This window comes from Schistocerca americana, chromosome 5 (genome assembly GCF_021461395.2).
Source record: "Schistocerca americana isolate TAMUIC-IGC-003095 chromosome 5, iqSchAmer2.1, whole genome shotgun sequence".
Taxonomy (NCBI): domain Eukaryota; kingdom Metazoa; phylum Arthropoda; class Insecta; order Orthoptera; family Acrididae; genus Schistocerca; species Schistocerca americana.
In genome coordinates, this window is record NC_060123.1 from 19,515,272 (window position 1) to 19,535,641 (window position 20,370).

The following is a 20,370-nucleotide window of genomic DNA, read 5'->3' on the forward strand; positions in this document are numbered from 1 at the left end:
CAGCCGTCTGTTAACGGCAGCCTGCGCATGTGACCGTAGTCCCTGGTGCCGCTGCTGCCAGCCCCCGACCAGAGCTGCGTTGTGACAGCAGCATGGCCATTACTTGTTCTCCAGTGTGAAATACTTTCGACGTGTTTGGCCCACAGTACGGCGATCGTCGCTTATGTTTCTCAGACGTGGTAGGCTGGATCCTTGACGACAAATATATCATCTCATGCAGTCCAACATCGGCCCACAGTCACATTCGAAATCCCCGCAAATCTGGACGTAGACGATTAAACTACCCGTTCAAATTGAGACTCATAATAAGGCCCCATCCAACTCCTGCAATGTACACATATCAAAAAAAGTTTTGCATCACCCCGGTTCCCAGAACTCCTGAAGACAGACGTCGACTGTGGATATTGTATCACAGACACAGTCCCTTTGACTGTTCAGAGATGTCACTAAACCGGCCCAAAGATGTAAACAACAATGCATGAGCAGCGCCTAGTACACGGAGGGGATCCGACAGCCATCTGTTCCAGTCATTCCACCAGGTAGGAGGTACACGCCTCGTGTTGTCTGTAGGTCAACCATGCCTAGACGATCAGTACAGCGGTTCTTTTGTCCTAGGAAGGACTCTCGACAAGGGAAATGTCCAGGCGTCTCGGAGTGAACCAAAGTGAAGTTGTTCGGACATGGAGGAGATGCAGAGAGACAGGAACTGTCGATGACGTGCCTCGCTCAGGCCGCCCAGAGGCTACTACTGCAGTCGGTGACCGCTACCTACGGACTATGGCTCGGAGGAAGCCTCACAGCAGCGCCACCATGTTGAATAATGCTTTCTGTGCAGCCACAGGACGCCGTGTTACGAGTCAAACTGTGCGGAATAGGCTACACGATGCCCACCTTCACTCGCGACGTCCATGGCGAGGTCCATCTTTGCAGCTACGACACCATGCTGCGTGGTACAGATGGGCCCAACAACATGCCGAATGGACCGCTCAGGATTGGCATCACGTTCTCTTCACCTATGAGTGTCGTATCGTCGGAGACGTGTTTGGAGGCAACCCGATCAGGCTGAACGCGTTAGACATACTGTGCAGTGGGAGCAGCAAGGTGGAGGTTCCCTGATGTTTTGCGGTGGGCCGACGTACACCGCTGGTGATTCTGGAAGGCACCATAACGGCTGTACGATACGTGAATGCCATCCTCCGAACGATAGAGCAACCATATCGGCAGCATAAGAATATTGGCAAGGCATTCGACATCATGGACGACAATTCGCGCCCCTATCGTGCACATCTTGTGAATGACGCCATTCAGGATGACGATATCGCTCTATTAGTGTGCCAAGCATGTCCGCAGACATGAACCCTATCGAACATTCCTGGGGTGGTTTGAAAAGGGCTGTTTATGGACAGCGTGGCCCACCGATCACTCTGAGAGACCTACGCCAAATCACCATTGAGCAGTGGGACAATCTGGACCAACATTGCCTTGATGAACTTGTGGATAGTACACCACGACGAATACAGGCATGCATCAATGCAGGAGGACGTGCTGTTGGGTAATAGAGGTACCGGTGTGTACAGCAATCTGGACCACCACCCTCGGGCATGGATGTGTGTGATGTCCTTAGGTTAGTTAGGTTTAACTAGTTCTAAGTTGTAGGCGACTGATGACCTCAGAAGTTAAGTCGCATAGTGCTCAGAGCCATTTTGGACCACCACTTTTCAAGGTCTCGCTGTATGATGGTAGAACATGTAATGTGTTGTTTTGATGGGCAATAAACAGGCCGGAAGTGATGTTTACATTTTTCTCTATTCCAGTTTTCTGTACGGGTTATGGAACTCTCTTAACCGAGGTGATGCAAAACTTTTTTTGATGTGTGTACTTACAACGCTGTCTTCCGCGAGTACGCTGCAGCCCCTTGTCCTTCACAGTGGTCACTCAACTTCTGACGCCGTTCTCTCCTTTTATACAACCTAACAGGACTGGTAACAACACTAAATACGAACAACGTTAATAAACTCTGGTGATTGTCCTATCTGTCGCAGATAACTGCAACTGCTATCGTTTAGTCACCAGCCGTGGTGCGTGCGTGCACGAACTTCAGTGACACTCAACCGTGTCTTCTGGATTCTTGACTTTTTTGGTCAGGTAGTGTAGTTAACGAAAAGCTTACGAAACGAAAATGTTTAAAAGGTTTTAAGACATTTACAGCAGTTCCTCAAAAATATGATAACACCTAACACAACACATTACAGTGCGTGATGCTATGTAGGGAATACTCTGAGACCTAAAACAGCTTCCACTCCTCAGCATAAATACACGTCCTGCATGCTTTTCATACCGTTGTTCCTGTATAATATTAGCACGTTCTGGTAACTATGATGGAAATGGACAGCGATCACACATCTTTCTCTCCAAAGGAGACGACTAAGGCTCAATAACAGTGAGACTTTTCTGGCATGGGGAGATGCGACAATTCATCTTTGAGTTCGCAAAACCAGTCCTGGACGATGGAGCAGTGTCAACAGGTGCTCCGTCGCCTTGGAACCTAGTATCACCACTGGGGAATAAACTTTGTACCTCGCAATAGGCTTGATCACATAATACTTGGCAGTACTGCCCATGGAATATCACGATATGGCTGTCCAAAACATCACCGACATCTCGCCATGTTTCACTCTTGGAACATCAACTCGGCGAGAAGTTGGAAACAGTGAGAAGCAAGACTCATAAGACCAAATAATTTTCTTAGGTATCTGTATAGTCCAGGTTGTATGGCATCGGCACCACGTTTTCTTGTAACGGGCAGTTGCATGGTTTTGGATTTCCAGCTCGCCCTGCTTATGGAGCTCCATTCGTGTTGTTTTGCTGCTGACAGGGTCCGCGAGGGCGGCATTCAGTTGAGCAGTGACTTCCGGAGCTGACGTGCGTTTAGTTTTGGTCACAATCCCCTTCAACGACCCTCTGTCGCGATCACTCAACACACACTTTCGTCCGCGTTGTGACTTAGTGGATGATATTTTTCTATTATCCCTGGATGCGGTATAAATCTTAGCTCTTACATAATGCACTCACATTTACACAGAACACTGTCTCAACCACGAATGACACTTAAAACATAGTGAGGACTCTGTACAAGGGCCGTTCGTGGACAACTACGGCAGCTCAACCTGCGGACTTAGCTGGTATCTTTATTTATGTTCAAGCATGCATTTCGAGAGGTGTTTCTATATTTTGGTCCAACCTCTGTACATTGCACTATCTCGTGGTACCCACAACAGATATACATTACCGTAAGGAATTTGTTCACACAACACAGTAAAATGTAAGTATATCTCAAAACATACTGCTGTTTTCGTCTCATAATACACATTTCCTTAAATATCAGTCATTTGTATCGGGACCACACGCCTTTCGTCTAGCTGCACGTGGTGTACAGAACTAAGATCTGATGATAAGGCTAGTGACATGAAAACTACGTCAATGGTAAATCGTGGCTTCTTACCAGTGGTCTAAGAGTTGTGTCTCCGACTAGTAAACAAAACGTTCTTGGTCATGCATTCGAACCTCGCCACAGCTCAGATTTTGAATAAAATTCATCATCAATGGTGTGGCCGAGGACTTCCAATGGAAAAGTCACCCCTGTTCTGCCAACAGAGGCTGGAGGAGCGGACACAGGTTCTTTCCCCTGGGGTGGGAAACTACCCCTAAAAGGCAAAAGAATTAGCAATGAAAAATAGCATGGGGACGTAGAAAGCAATGTGAAGCACTGCATTAAAGAAACAATGTGTATCCATCAGACATGTAGTCTGAAGCTGAAAAGAGATAGGATGATCTCTCCGTTCGCAAAAGATTCCGTACTAATACCCCCTTCGAATTTCCGTGATGGGACTGCCAAGGGGAACGTAAACATGAGATAAAGATTGAATAATCAACGAAAAGGTAACGTTCTAGGAGTCACATCGTGGAACGCCCGAAGTTTGACCGTAGTAGGGAAGCCAGAAAATCTGGAAAGGAAAATGCAAAACTCAATCTAGGTACAGTGGGTGTCAGTGAAGTGAAATGGGAATAAAAGGCAGGGATTTCTGGTCAGAAGAGTACAGGGAAATATTAACACCAGAATAAAATGTTACTCGAGAAGGATTCGTAGTGGACAGGAAGGTAGGACAGGGAGTAAGTTATGTGAGAAGTTAAGTAACAGGGTTGTCCTCATCAGAATCGATAGCAAACGAACATCGAAAACAATAGTTAGGCATACACACCGACGCCAAAAGCGAAAGATGAACAGATACAGAACGTATGTGAGGATATCGAACGGGTAATTCAGTACGTAAAGGGAGAAGAGAATCTAAGAAAATCTGATAGTCATGCAGGATTGGAATTCTGTTGTAGGGGAAGGAGTAGAAGAAGGGATTGCGGGAGATTATGAGCTTGGTACTAGGAACGAGAGAGAGGAAAGACTAGTTGAGTTCTGCAATAAATTTCAGCTAGTAACAGCGAATACTCTACTCAAGAATCACAAGAGGAGGAGGTACACTTGGAAAAGGCCGGGAGATACGGGAAGATTCCGGTTAGTTTACATAACGATCAAACGGAGATTCCGCAGTCAGATGTTGGATTGTAAGGCATACCTAGCAGCAATTATAGCCTCATATCAAAATTTACTAATGGTGGAAAGTAGGCTGAAGTTTAAGAGACTACTCAGGAAGAATAAATTCGCAAAGAAGTGCGATACGGAAGTACTAAGGAATGAACAGGAAGCTTGAAGTTCTCTGAGGCTATTGATACTGCGATAGTGAATAACTCAGCAGTCAGTTGAGTTGAAGAGGAATGGACGTCTCTGAAAACGGCAGTTACAGAAATTGGGAAGAAAAAATGTATTTTCTGATACTTGCGGTAGTGTGCGTTGAACCATGATCTGTGCGTATTTGAAGCACCGGGGCTGTAGTGTAACTGTCAGTTCAGTTTTCCAGAAAATTCTTACAGCATCGGTTGTAAGACAGTTACAAGTGGTATTGTGGACTAGCGACACACAGCAATGCCTCGTATCATAGAACTGGTGTTTTCTTTCGTTTTCGACGTAATCGCTTTATCACCCTGAAGTTTGTCGCTATAGTGTGTCGGAGAGAAACTTGCAGGGCGTATGTCAGGTGCTGTAGGATAACGTCCTTAGACTGATAGAGAAGAATGCTGCGTTCAAACAACTCCTGGCAAGCGGTGGTCTTGCAAAGAGCTTATGATAGATGGACAGGCAAATATCAGGAGGGTCAGCACATGTGCACGCTGCACACTAGCGTCTGCACGAAGAAGTGATGCCCGGATTGAGCGGTTCTTGGCACACCTGTAGTTGGCGAAAGGCGTATTTCATAGATTTTTTTCTTTTTTTTTTTGCCTGATATGGGTGATGGTGAGTGTTTTACGCAAGCTCTTTTCCCAAAAATTCAATATTCCTCACAATCCTTCAATTGGATGAGATATTTCCCGCCAAATATGCAAACGAGCTGTAGTGATTAATCAAAAGTGCCGTAATATTTCTGGGGAACCGCAGGGTTGTGGGATCGATGCAGCAAGGATTTTTACCTAACTGAACCTGTATCCACGAACAGGATGTGAGGTGAAATAAGAGTGAAGATGCCGCAATTGAGCTGTTTCCCACCAGGCAGGAGCACTCTCTCCTGCAAACTGATTAAATAAAGAATATGTAAATTGAACTGAACACTATATTATTATCTCAATTGACACTGATACCAATTTCGTGTCGTGAGATCCTTCCCCTCTAGCAGCTCAGCACAGACTAACCCTTTTCCTGCTAATTTCAGGATGGGTGTGGGGAGGGGGGGAAGTGGGAAATGGACAGGAGAGTAGGGGAATTTCCCAGCAGGGGAAAAGCGGCTCAGAGCTGAACTGGGGAGTGGCGATAAAACAGTGTGTCCCTTTGCTCAGAGAGGTGGGACAGGAGGAGGTGGAGGGGGAGGGTTGGCGGTTTCCAGAAGGACAGATCATTTCCAGGGAGTCATACATCAAGCCAAAAGGCATAAACCACTTGACAGTACAACAGATTAAGGCAGGAGGATGGGAGGGGATTGTTTAATTAATCTATTGAATTAATTAGCAAATGAATATGATATCAAAAGTGCACTCGAATCCACTTTACCCCAATTCCTTCATGGCGGGCCGCATAAAACCATACAGAAGATTGAGGACTCAAAAACAAATTTACGAAATTCAAAATCGAGTTGTTGCGTATGACATCAACTTCCTCCGCTTGTTTAAATCACATTTACAATTCATCACACACAGTGGATAGATGAAGTGAAAGCATACTTTTGTGATCATAGTCCTTAAACATCACTCCTCCACTTTCAGGCCGGCCGGTGTGGCCGAGCGGTTCTAGGCGCTTCAGTCTGGAACCGCCGACCGCTACGGTCGCAGGTACGAATCCTGCCTCGGGCATGGATGTGTGTGATGTTCTTAGGTTAGTTAGGTTTAAGTAGTTCTAAGTTCGAGGGGACTGATGACCTCAGATGCTATCTCCCATAGTGCTCAGAGCCATTTGAACCATTTGAACCTTTTTTCCACTTTGCGACCGAATAACCGATAGTTTAAACTTCTATCACCTCTGTTACAATTGTGTGCTTATTTTTTTAAAAAAAGGTGGTCACTGTTTAACTAATGTATTCCAGATGTACGAATTCTGTCGTGTAAATGTTAAGACAGGACTCCTTCGAGGTACTCTGCTTCACTTCTTCGATATATTCAGTACACTCCTCAGCTATGAAACTTCATTTACTGGAACACATCGTGCAAGCTTTGAAACAAACCTCTCAGATGGCTTCCTTGAAGAAACTATCTGCTATTGAGTAGCCATTCAGAGATTCTAGGAAAGAAGGGCTTTTGTTTGTGCACGAGTTCTGGGCTTTTCCGCAGAGCAAGTGTAAACTCAGTTTCTCATTACTTTTTGAAGTGCCGTTCTCCACTCGACACCGTTTATTCCGGTTGCTGGTTTTCTGAATTACATTATCACATACTAAAGTATGTCGTATAATTGAAAGAAGACACACAGCGGTATTAGCTTTCTGTGCGATGTATTTACTTAACAGATTTTGAAGGTCAAATCTAATGTGCAAGTGAAATTTTCCCATAATTATAAAACTTCACACCCATTTATTTCGTGGTAGTGGAAGCCAGAGATATACAATTGACAGAGATTTTCACTGCATCCAGTTGGTAACTGGAAGACCCGGTGTTAATAGAACTTTCTGCACTGTTAGTAACTCATATTTGTCTTTCTCAACATATTTAGTAATGCACTTAGCGAGCAGTATTTTTCTGCAGTATTACAGCCGAAGAGATGTTTCCATAGCTTAACGGCGCATAGAACTTGAATTATCGAAAATTAAATTTCCATTCTAAGTATCTACCATGCAGCGGATGGTCAGTTTAATTATACCGTTTTGCACCTTCCACAATTAGTTAAAATTACGTTGAGACTGTAGTACTACAACTGCATTCGTCACATTAACATTTCCCTTCGTTGTTGTGACTACTTTGTCAGGGGTGCAACCTATCACCACTTCTATTCAACATCCATGGAGAATATGTTATGGGAAGTCTTCATGGCTGAACTAGTGGGACCCGGATTCGAAGACTTGAAAGACGGAGTACTGATGATTGATGATGACGTTAATTAGTGCCTTTAGCTATCATTATTCGAGTCAGTTGCTATCGGGCGTATGTGTGTCGTGTAAACACGTTCTTTTAAACAGGATTAGCTACTTTTCTTCCATACATTTTTCAGTTGATAACTTATTAATTCTATTGACTTCAGTACCTTACAGCATATCATAAGATACAATTCAGAAGTTTGGCGTTACTTTGTCTTCAATTTAGAAATGAAAGATTTCTGCTTTTGGTTTTGGTTTTCAGTAAGTTTGTCGTATAGTTAACAAACGGTGAAGCCAGTTAGTCAATATGTCTATCATTTAAATAAATCACTGTTTTCTAAATTTTTATTCACAATAACTGTTCGCTGATATCAATGGAGTATTTTATTCTCAGATGTGGACAGCGCCACAGAGCGCTGAAGCTCATATCATTCCAATCTGTAAACAGAGCGTTAAATCTCTGTTTAACAGTGGACGTTCATTAAGAGCTCTGGCACGTTTTTGTGCCCCATAGATCTGCATTCGTAGTAACTAAATCCTCGTCACTCTCACTTTTAATCACACTGTTAACATACACAGTAATCACGAACGATAACAATCATAGCGTACCTCTCTACTGTGTTCGATCTCTGCAAGAGATGGATGGATATTGGCCAGTTGCATATTATTTTACTCTTGGAATTACTTTGTTGCTTTTTATTCTACTGTCTTTTATTTCTTCTCATATGTAGCGTGCTCTTAATATGCGGGATTATACTGCACGAATTTTAATAGAAGTTCGTAATATCTCTGCTGATAATTTTGGACATGTAAATGTTTCCATTAATGTTACATAGCATCTAAAACCAACGATTAACAGCCGCTTTGGAGCCTCAGAGTCTCTGCAGCGACGTGAAAATATCCATCGAAACCCGTCAATTAATCTGAAAGTGTACAAATAGACAAATACAAGCAGTAGACTTCCTTTTTCCGCTTTTTACGCTCGTGTCTGGTTTTGCTTTTGTGGGTAAAGTTTGTTTTCAATTAGAGTCGACCGATATATCGACTTTATACTGGTCTGGACCGTTTGCTGTGCATACACACGCTTGAAAATTGCAAATATGTATACACACAGAGGAGTTTATTCACCACCTGCGTCGCAATGAAAGTTGTAAGCGGGACCTGACCTCGTCGATTTATAATAGTATCGTGCCAGTACACTTGCGACGTACGTCAAAATATCTCTGCAGGCTAAAAACGAACCCAATAACATTCCTACGTTGCGTATTAAATTTAGTCCCACTCAGCGTTAGAACGCTCGTCGAAATTTTTAGGACGGCTAAGATCAATGTAGCAATGCAACACACACTTGCGTTCCCTCAGAGCGGTGTACACTGATATAAAATACCTTGTCCCAAGATTGTCACTATCAAGGAAAGTATAATTAGAGAGTAGATTAAGTTTAAAAACCCAATTATGTAACTGGTCCACATGCATTCACATTTTCAACGAGAAAATGTGCAATATTTTCAAAAATGCTGACATGTTCCATGAGTTTACGATTAACGAAATAGCCAAATATTCAAATTAATTGAAACAAAAAAGCAAAGGGCAGAAGAATGTACTTTGCTGTTCACTGCTTAAATCATCACCCTTCACTCCTGGGTACATCAGGGAGAAAAATTTAGAGCTACAGTGTGTCAATAATATCTGGCAAAAAAATGTATTCACATTTTTGCACTTCGTTGTAGCATACGTTTAAAATGCATTATCTAGTTTACTAATGACCTTTATACTATATAGAAACTTTATAGTTTCCGTTTTCTGTACAGGAGTTTAACGCACAGAATTCCATACTTGCACAAACTGACTCTCGTCAACAATTCTCATTGCTTTTTACTGATCTCCTAATTCTCTTGTACTGATCTCTTAGATTTGGATGGTAACCAGGAGTGATTCGCAAATGTTTACTGTAAGTAAATAATGTTGTTCTCCGAGGTCTTCGTTCACCAAAAACCTCATCAACAACTTCATGATGTGCTCGAAAGTACATAACCCTATTCCCCTCCCCTTTTCCAGAAACACACACAAAATGAATATACTGAACTTCAGAAATAAGGAACAAAGGAAATGTTCTTTTCCAGCCAAACCAATTAGTAATCGTTCTTTCTCCATCAGTAACCAAACAGCAGAATTTTGTGGTTCGTGATAAAGAGTGCCAAATTTCCAAGTCATTGTCTCATTTTATATAGAATCGCTGAAAGTATAAACTCAGCAGTAACTGGAATAGGTCTCAGTGTATTAAAGAATTTAATCGAATTCGTCAGAGCCTTAGTTCAAACACTCAGTCTATAATTATAAAATTGTATGCTAACTTCAAAAACACTCTAAGAACCACTGAAAACCCTTTTAGTCTCTCACAGAAACTCCCATTGGTTGTCCAAATGAGTACCACTGACTCAGTCAGAATTGTAAAATCGATTGCTGCATTGTCGAAACATATCCATAAACATGGTCCTAACCCCATCAGCTTTGAGTAATACCAGTGACCACCCTAGCCATATTTTATCAGTTGACGTAAGGCCGGAGCTGCTTCAATATCTTCGTGTATTTCTGCTGCTTCGCTTTCACCTTTAAGGTAATGAATCATTCAAACAGAAACACAGTCAGTGCTACGACTAACTTGATGTTGTGTTCCACCTCTTTCTGTTTCTCGCAAACATTTTCAGGTCCACATACTACACTTCGCAACTACTACAATCTATTTTACATGTAGTGGAAGATGGGCCATAGTCAAACATGGGACACAGAGAAACAAGACCATTTTTTCTTTTCTTAATATCGAGACTTAACTAGTGGCGCTCCACGTGACGAAGACTGGAGACATTTAGCTGCTGTTGATCCAGTTTGTAATTGGCTGCCATAGCGCACCTTCATTGTATCAGAGTATTTGTTTTAGCAATGGAAAGTAAATTTTGACGTTTATTAATGTCTTCGCCTGTGCAATTTTCCTGGTGGTATGATAGAATATTGTGTTATATATCCGAGAACAACATTACGTCAAATACAAACACGGTAAGTAGCATTAATCTACATCTACATCTACATCTACATCTATACTCCGCGAGCCACCTTACGGTGTGTGGCGGAGGGTACTTATTGTACCACTATCTGATCCCCCCTTCCCTGTTCCATTCACGAATTGTGCGTGGGAAGAACGACTGCTTGTAAGTCTCCGTATTTGCTCTAATTTCTCGGATCTTTTCGTTGTGATCATTACGCGAGATATATGTGGGCGGTAGTAATATGTTGCCCATCTCTTCCCGGAATGTGCTCTCTCGTAATTTCGATAATAAACCTCTCCGTATTGCGTAACGCCTTTCTTGAAGTGTCCGCCACTGGAGCTTGTTCAGCATCTCCGTAACGCTCTCGCGCTGACTAAATGTCCCCATGACGAATCGCGCTGCTTTTCGCTGGATCATGTCTATCTCTTCTATTAATCCAACCTGGTAAGGGTCCCATACTGATGAGCAATACTCAAGAATCGGACGAACAAGCGTTTTGTAAGCTACTTCTTTCGTCGATGAGTCACATTTTCTTAGAATTCTTCCTATGAATCTCAACCTGGCGCCTGCTTTTCCCACTATTTGTTTTATGTGATCATTCCACTTCAGATCGCTCCGGATAGTAACTCCTAAGTATTTTACGGTCGTTACCGCTTCCAATGATTTACCACCTATGGCATAATCGTACTGGAATGGATTTCTGCCCCTATGTATGCGCATTATATTACATTTATCTACGTTTAGGGAAAGCTGCCAGCTGTCGCACCATGCATTAATCCTCTGCAGGTCCTCCTGGAGTACGTACGAGTCTTCTGATGTTGCTACTTTCTTGTAGACAACCGTGTCATCTGCAAATAGCCTCACGGAGCTACCGATGTTGTCAACTAAGTCATTTATGTATATTGTAAACAATAAAGGTCCTATCACGCTTCCCTGCGGTACTCCCGAAATTACCTCTACATCTGCAGATTTTGAACCGTTAAGAATGACATGTTGTGTTCTTTCTTCTAGGAAATCCTGAATCCAATCACAAACCTGGTCCGATATTCCGTAAGCTCGTATTTTTTTCACTAAACGTAAGTGCGGAACCGTATCAAATGCCTTCCTGAAGTCCAGGAATACGGCATCAATCTGCTCGCCAGTGTCTACGGCACTGTGAATTTCTTGGGCAAATAGGGCGAGCTGAGTTTCACATGATCTCTGTTTGCGGAATCCATGTTGGTTATGATGAAGGAGATTTGTATTATCTAAGAACGTCATAATACGAGAACACAAAACATGTTCCATTATTCTACAACAGATTGACGTAAGCGAAATAGGCCTATAATTATTCGCATCTGATTTATGACCCTTCTTGAAAATGGGAACGACCTGCGCTTTCTTCCAGTCGCTAGGTACTTTACGTTCTTCCAGCGATCTACGATAAATTGCTGATAGAAAGCGGGCAAGTTCTTTAGCATAATCACTGTAGAATCTTAAGGGTATCTCGTCTGGTCCGGATGCTTTTCCGCTACTAAGTGATAGCAGTTGTTTTTCAATTCCGATATCGTTTATTTCAATATTTTCCATTTTGGCGTCCGTGCGACGGCTGAAGTCAGGGACCGTGTTACGATTTTCCGCAGTGAAACAGTTTCGGAACACTGAATTCAGTATTTCTGCCTTTCTTCGGTCGTCCTCTGTTTCGGTGCCATCGAGGTCAACGAGTGACTGAATAGGGGATTTAGATCCGCTTACCGATTTTACATATGACCAAAACCTTTTAGGGTTCTTGTTTAGATTGTTTGCCAATGTTTTATGTTCGAATTCGTTGAATGCTTCTCTCATTGCTCTCTTTACGCTCTTTTTCGCTTCGTTCAGCTTTTCCTTATCAGCTATGATTCGACTACTCTTAAACCTATGATGAAGCTTTCTTTGTTTCCGTAGTACCTTTCGTACATGATTGTTATACCACGGTGGATCTTTCCCCTCGCTTTGGACCTTAGTCGGTACGAACTTATCTAAGGCGTACTGGACGATGTTTCTGAATTTTTTCCATTTTTGTTCCACATCCTCTTCCTCAGAAATGAACGTTTGATGGTGGTCACTCAGATATTCTGCGATTTGTGCCCTATCACTCTTGTTAAGCAAATATATTTTCCTTCCTTTCTTGGCATTTCTTATTACACTTGTAGTCATTGATGCAACCACTGACTTATGATCACTGATACCCTCTTCTACATTCACGGAGTCGAAAAGTTCCGGTCTATTTGTTGCTATGAGGTCTAAAACGTTAGCTTCACGAGTTGGTTCTCTAACTATCTGCTCGAAGTAATTCTCGGACAAGGCAGTCAGGATAATGTCACAAGAGTCTCTGTCCCTGGCTCCAGTTCTGATTGTGTGACTATCCCATTCTATACCTGGTAGATTGAAGTCTCCCCCTATTACAACAGTATGATCACGAAACTTCTTCACGACGTTCTGCAGGTTCTCTCTGAGGCGCTCAACTACTACGGTTGCTGATGCAGGTGGTCTATAGAAGCATCCGACTATCATATCTGACCCACCTTTGATATTTAACTTAACCCAGATTATTTCACATTCGCATTCGCTAATAACTTCACTGGATATTATTGAATTATTTACTGCTATAAATACTCCTCCACCATTGGCGTTTATCCTATCCTTGTGGTATATATTCCATTCTGTGTCTAGGATTTCGTTACTGTTCACTTCCGGTTTTAACCAACTTTCCGTTCCTAATACTATATGCGCACTATTTCCTTCAATAAGAGATACTAATTCAGGAACCTTGCCCTGGATACTCCTGCAGTTTACCAATATTACGTTAACTTTTCCTGTTTTTGGTCTCTGAGGACGGACATTCTTTATCAACGATGATAATGTCCTCTCTGGTAAGCCGTCAGGTATTTTATCGTTTCGCCCAAGGGGGGGGTCCCTCTAACCTAAAAAACCCCCGTGTGCACGCCACACGTACTCTGCTACCCTAGTAGCTGCTTCCGGTGTGTAGTGCACGCCTGACCTGTCTAGGGGGGCCCTACAGTTCTCCACCCAATAACGGAGGTCGATGAATTTGCAACCATTATAGTCGCAGAGTCGTCTGAGCCTCTGGTTTAGACCCTCCACACGGCTCCAAACCAGAGGACCGCGATCGACTCTGGGCACTATGCTGCAGATATTAAGCTCAGCTTGCACTCCGCGTGCGATGCTGGTTGTCTTCACCAAATCAGCCAGCCGCAGGAAGGAACCAAGGATGGCCTCAGAACCCAAGCGGCAGGCGTCATTCGTTCCGACATGTGCTACTATCTGCAGCCGGTCACACCCAGTGCGTTCAATAGCTGCCGGAAGGGCCTCCTCCACATTACGGACGAGACCCCCCGGCAAGCACACCGAGAGCACACTGGCATTCTTCCCCGACCTACCCGCTATTTTCCTGAGGGACTCCATAACCCGCCTAACGTTGGAGCTCCCTATAACTAATAGGCCCGCCCTCTGTGACTGTCGGGACCTTGCCGGAGAATCGGCCACTGGCCCAACAGGCGAGGCATCCTGTGGTGGCTCGGAAACGATGTCATCACCACTAGGAAGCACCCCGTACCTGTTGGAAAGGGGTAAGGCAGCTGCCACGCGGCCAGATCCCACCTTCGCCTTTCGGCCAGGCACGCGCGAGCCCACCACTGTCCGCCATTCACCCTGGAGTGATGGCTGACCGGTAAGATGCTCACTGCCGGAAGACGCAGCGACATCAGGGGTTCCATGTGATTCCAAGGCCACCGAAGTAGGCATAGGTCTCACCACAGTTGCCCCAACGCCACTACGAGCCGACGCCTGCGCCTCGAGCTCGATGAGCCTAACAGACAAAGCCTCCACCTGCCCCCGAAGAGTGGCCAATTCTCCTTGCGTCCGCTCACAACAACCACAGTCCCTACACATGACTATGTTTACCCTACTCCATACGGTGACAAATTCCCAAGATAATCTTCTGATGAGCTACTCTGATAATCAAGAAACACTCACTGAAATACGAGACGCGAAAACTACGCTAGGTTTTTCCAGAAAAACTATTTAAAAGCTAAGCGCAGCAAATAAGTACAAAAACGCTTTATACAAACAGTACTCGCTGCTGCTGGTGCCATAGTTAGTTGTTATATTGCAAATAGTTTTTGTTTATCGAACACATGAGCACAACCAAATGTGAATAAATGGGGGCGCAGTGAAACGTTTCAGTATATCCCACAAATTACAAAAATGAGTTGAATTACGTATATTCTTTACTAGACTATGATCTTTGATGTAAAAAAACAAGCTGTCAAACTTTTCAGAATGCAATGTGTATCCATCCCTCTTCAGAAAAATTTTGAAAATATATTCAGAATTGTAAGCAATATTTCCCAAACCTTAAATTTTCTTAGCGAAAATAATTTTTCGGAACTGCATCAGGATCCGACTCCTCGATTACAAAAAGAAGTCAGGTCAGCTATCAATAACGCAAAATTCCTAATCAAACCTTTTCAGAAGAAAATGCTTATTAACATCAACCCTCAGCCCCCAAAACTGCGGTCTCAATTTAAAATCCATAAACCTAAGCATCCGATACGCCCGATATCTAATAGTATGAATAGCGCGTACCATGATTTGGCCAAATTTCCACATGAAACTCTGAAAAAAACATTCGCTTTGGAGAACAATTATTCCATTCCCAATAGTCACGCCTTAGTCCATAAAAGAATTAGATTATAGTTCAGACACTAAGTTGTTTTCATAAGACATCATAAATCTTTATACTAATGTCCGTGTACAGGAGACGCTTACAATCCTAGAGAAAAATTTACGTCATTTCAAAAAAGATTTGTCAGACGAACAAATCACTGCATGAATCTCATCACAGTCGTAGTCAAGTACAGCTACTTTGAATTTAATGAACAATTGTACCAGCAATCCGACGGTCTTGCTAAGGGAAATCACTTAGCTGGTATTCTTGCCGATATTTTCATCAACTCTCTAGAAGAAAAGTTTTTTAACTTTTTTTCAGCTACATAACAAGGAATTTTCTCCTGTCTAAGATACGTTGATTATATTTTAGTCATCTACAAGGGATCTGCTGATGGCACTGACGGTATTTATAATCTCTTCAACGAACGTCATGAGAAAATACCTTTCACCAACGAACATGAAAACGAGCCCCGCCAATTAAACAGTCTTGACTTGACGCGTACAACAGAAAAAAATCAAATCTGATTCAATGTTTTTCGTAAAGAGACATACACTGATCAGATCGTTCCTGCGTCTTCTATACATCTACAGTCTCATATAAAAACGCCTTCTTTCACTCTGCTATTCGCCGAGCTACTTCCATTCCACTTTCGAAATAAAAGTTCAACGACGAAATCAATTTACTCAAAACGATAGCAGTTAATAACGAGTAGAACCTGGCATCATAGATGACATCCTCGGAAAGAAAACTGTGAAAAGAGTTACTACCCTCAGCATCTCTTTCACTGAATCTAACCCAAAAAAATATTTTTCTGTTCCGTTCTTGGGGCCCATTTCCTATCAGATCCAACGTCTTCTGCGTAATAAATACAACTGCATGTTGCCTTTTCTACCAATAGTAACTTGAAAAAAAAAAAAGAACATTCATAATTTAAAATCGATTCGTTCCCCTTTAGAAAGTTCTGGCATCTATAGAATTTTCTGCGATACCTGCTCTTCTTACTACATAGGACAAACAGGACGTACCTTTACAATCAGATATAAAGAACACCTTTTAAGAAAAAGCGGCACTAGCCCTCAAAATTCGTCTTTTTCCGACCACCTTCTGACCTTACAGGCCATGCGCCTAAAGCTATTTCCGATATCAACATCTTGCACACCGAGGAGAAAGAGCGTAGACTATATTTTATTGAAGAATTAGAGATTTTTAAACATATTTCTCGAAATTAGCCTCATTTTCAATGATCAGCTGCAGTTGCTTAAGAAAAAATTCTTCAACGGTGTAAAGCCGCGTGTGGTAGCGTTCTCGCTTCCCGCGCCCGGGTTCCCGGGTTCGATTCCCGGCGGGGTCAGGGATTTTCTCTGCCTCGTGATGACTGGGTGTTGTGTGATGTCCTTAGGTTAGTTAGGTTTAAGTAGTTCTAAGTTCTAGGGGACTGATGACCATAGATGTTAAGTCCCATAGTGCTCAGAGCCATTTGAACCATTTTTGTAAAGCCGTTACTTGACATTTGATTTCGGGTCTCCTCGTGCAGTTCACAGAAATGTCTTTTTCCATCTAAGTCATCTCATAATTTCTCGTTTATTAAAAGGTATATTGGCTGTATTTCATGTTATATCGTTTTCTACAGGCTTTGTCATTCATCCCTTTCTGTCTTTTCTATAATGACGTTTTTGTGCTTCAAACTGTACTTCTAAGATCTGACGTAGACAAAATGTTACTTTATCTGCACTGTTAAACAAAATGCCTTTTACATTATGTACTGAACAATATTCATTATAATTTTCTCCTGTGTGCATTTGAATGTTAAGTAGCCGAGTTGTACCCGCGGCTTCTAGATGGCGCTCTCGCTGCAATGTCATGTTCACCTGCCGCGCTTGATAACGCGGGCGCCTCAGTCCGCTGCAACCTGTGGCTGTACAGGTATGAGCAGCCCTTAGAGGCTCGTCTTCACACATTCCTGTTAAATATTTTGTGAGTAAAGCCCTTCTGGCCTGTTATTTATTTTATACGTGACATGTAAGTACTGTCTCCCTCTTCTATTGTTAGTCAGTACTTACACTTTTTATAATAAAAAATTTTTTCTCTTCCCATAAATTTGTAATTATGTGATAGACCACTTTAAATTCTGATGAAGGCACTTTCAGAAGTGTTGAAACCTGGTAAATAAGACTAAAAAATTGTGACCAAGGGCTCATTTGTTTCAATTCGTCTGAATGAGGTAGCTTCTTTCTAACTGGTGCAGGGTCTAAACATGGCGGGAATTTTAGATCTGACAGCCGTTTCCCAACTTTTAGAATTCATGGACAGTATTCGCTTGTTTCTTATAAACGTGTTCATGGTATTTTTCTGGGTTTCACTTACGAATTGTGATCGTGACTTTTACAATAACGGGTTTTTCAGTTCTTGAGTGCATAAATGTTGCTTCAATATGGTTCTGAGTTAAATGTTTAATTGGATAGTTTAGCATCTTCAGACCTGATTTCATTATATGCTGACACAAAGCTAGCTGCCAGACCCAGAGACAGTCAGCTCGAAGTCAGGTGGAATATATTTTCGTTAAGAATTATTCACTGTTCGCTATTCCAGATTGATGCCCAAATCACTCCGCAGTGTCATATGGAGTGAGGTCATGTGACAGTAATCATGACGATCCCCCTGTAAGACGAAAATGTTCTGCTCGACAGACTCTTTGATGGTCTTTGTCGGCAGCAGACTTCCCGGCAACAAGAAGGTTCACTGAAACTTCCTAGCAGACTAAAACTGTGTGCCAGACCGAGACTCGAACTCGGGACCATTGCTGAAAATATTCCCTTGGCTGTGGCTAAGTTTCTTCCAGGAGTTTTGCTTCTGCGGGGTTCGCAGGAGAGCTGCCGTGAAGTTTGGAATGTAGGAGACGAGGTACTAGCGGAAGTGAAGCTGTGAGGACGGTTAGTGAGTCATGCTTGGGTAGCTCAGATGGTACAGCACTTCCCCGCGGAAGGCACAGGTCCCGAGTTCGAGTCTCGGTCCGGCACACAGTTTTAATCTGCCAGGAAGTTTCATAACACTCCCCTGCAGAGTGAAAATTTCATTCAAGAAGATCTACTCTTAATTACTAAAGTCATTCATATTACACTTTACCACCACTCATCATGAACCTTCACATAACACACATACTCAGCTGCAGCATTACAATGTGGCAGGAAAGACGGCGCTACCTCAGGAGTTCATTGTAGCCCAGGCATATCCTCGAAATTGGATCGCATCGTTTTAGTTCAAAATAATATCAGTGCTATTTACTGAGGGTTCCAAGTTTTCAAAGGAACTAGATTTTTTTCCCTGCAGCAAACGCGAGCATAAAACCACATATGAATACAAATTGTATCACCTATATTGGTAAGAGAAATTATTCGAAGATGGAATATTTAGCTTGTAATACGTGCAGTATTCCCACAGTGTATGTTGAGCTTTCCATGGTGTAACAAATCTTGATGCTGAAATAGATTCGGTGTCCATCTTGGTTTCCATGCCACATTAATATTTCTAATACATATTCATCTCTCATAGATATTCCAGACAAATGTTCAGTGAATAAGCTTTTCAGACTATTAGTCTTTGCTATGACCAACATGACTTGACATGCGGCAGATACCTCCCTTCAAAACAACTGGAAGACATCGTGGTCTCCTGACCTTCATTCCTTACATATTCCACACTCACAATCATATTCTGCACATCAAGACGCTTCATTCGAACCCAAACTCGATAAGATAAAGTCAACATTGTATGAATTCATGTAAACGATGTGCAATTAACTAGTAAATCGAAAGTGCACACCGAGATTGAAATACTCGAGGCTGGCGTACACACAAACATTCAAGAGACGACGGTCGCAGGGGCTTTTAGTTTGGAAGAGGCAAACCGCACTCTGGTGGCCGGCCCCTTCAGATGACGAGACAACCTATCTATATTGGCCAGCGACCACCCGTAGAGCAGACAGCGTTTGCCCAAGTGAAAGGAAGAATGACCACGTGTTTGGCTTAAAAGCAAATTCCGCTACATTGTGTGGGAGCGCCCACCCTACGCATTCTTTACAAACATAGCACGCAGTTTCAGAGGTTTTCACAGGGAGACAGCACACGCCAAACGCCGATGCTACAGATTTACGGATTGGTCGCCTTAAACGAAACGTCATTCTCCCGTTTTAGAAGAGCAATGCTGATTGGCAGACGATATTCCTGACGTCTTGAGCTGAAGGAGAGAATGAAAGATATACCCCTTCACGTCTGGGGTGGAAAGGGGCTGTTCTGTTGTCGCTCTTGGAGTGAGAACACGTAATGAGAGCGTATGCGCTCGTATGTGTACTCAAAGAGCAAGGAACAAGTCTCTCCTCAGTACTTCACTGGGAGAGCACCTCTCTCGAGAGCGAATCAGAGTGCGACTCTATATTGAGTCCTTGCGATTAAGCGTTGTTCACTGTGTTGGCCACCACACTCATTGTGCGGTGTGAATGGACAGAGTTATAGTTAAACGCCTGCGAGGGAATTTTTGAGTGGCATCGCAGTGGTCTGGTTATCTGACCGGTGTACCACGCCAATAGTTAGACACCAGGCGCGAATAGCAGTCCTTGACTTCATCAAGGCATAGGGAGAGTTTGATTGGCGAAGGTCAATCCAGATAGAACGAGAGTTATCTTATTTGTCAGCAGCGAGCGGTGCAGACAGCAGTCATCGCAGCTTACGGTATTGTGCGCTACAGCTCTTGCGAGCCCCATATTTCCTCCACATCAGTACATTTCACTGAATTTCACACGCGACAGCCTCGACCGTACCTAGCAACATTCTAACGGATAATTATTCAAGTTGAGTTGGCGCAGCTCTCAGCCATTCTGCCAAATCAATAACAATCTTAAACTTTGTATATGAATTTCATTAGCGAATCCTGTCCTTAAGAGGCAACTTCACATTCTGAA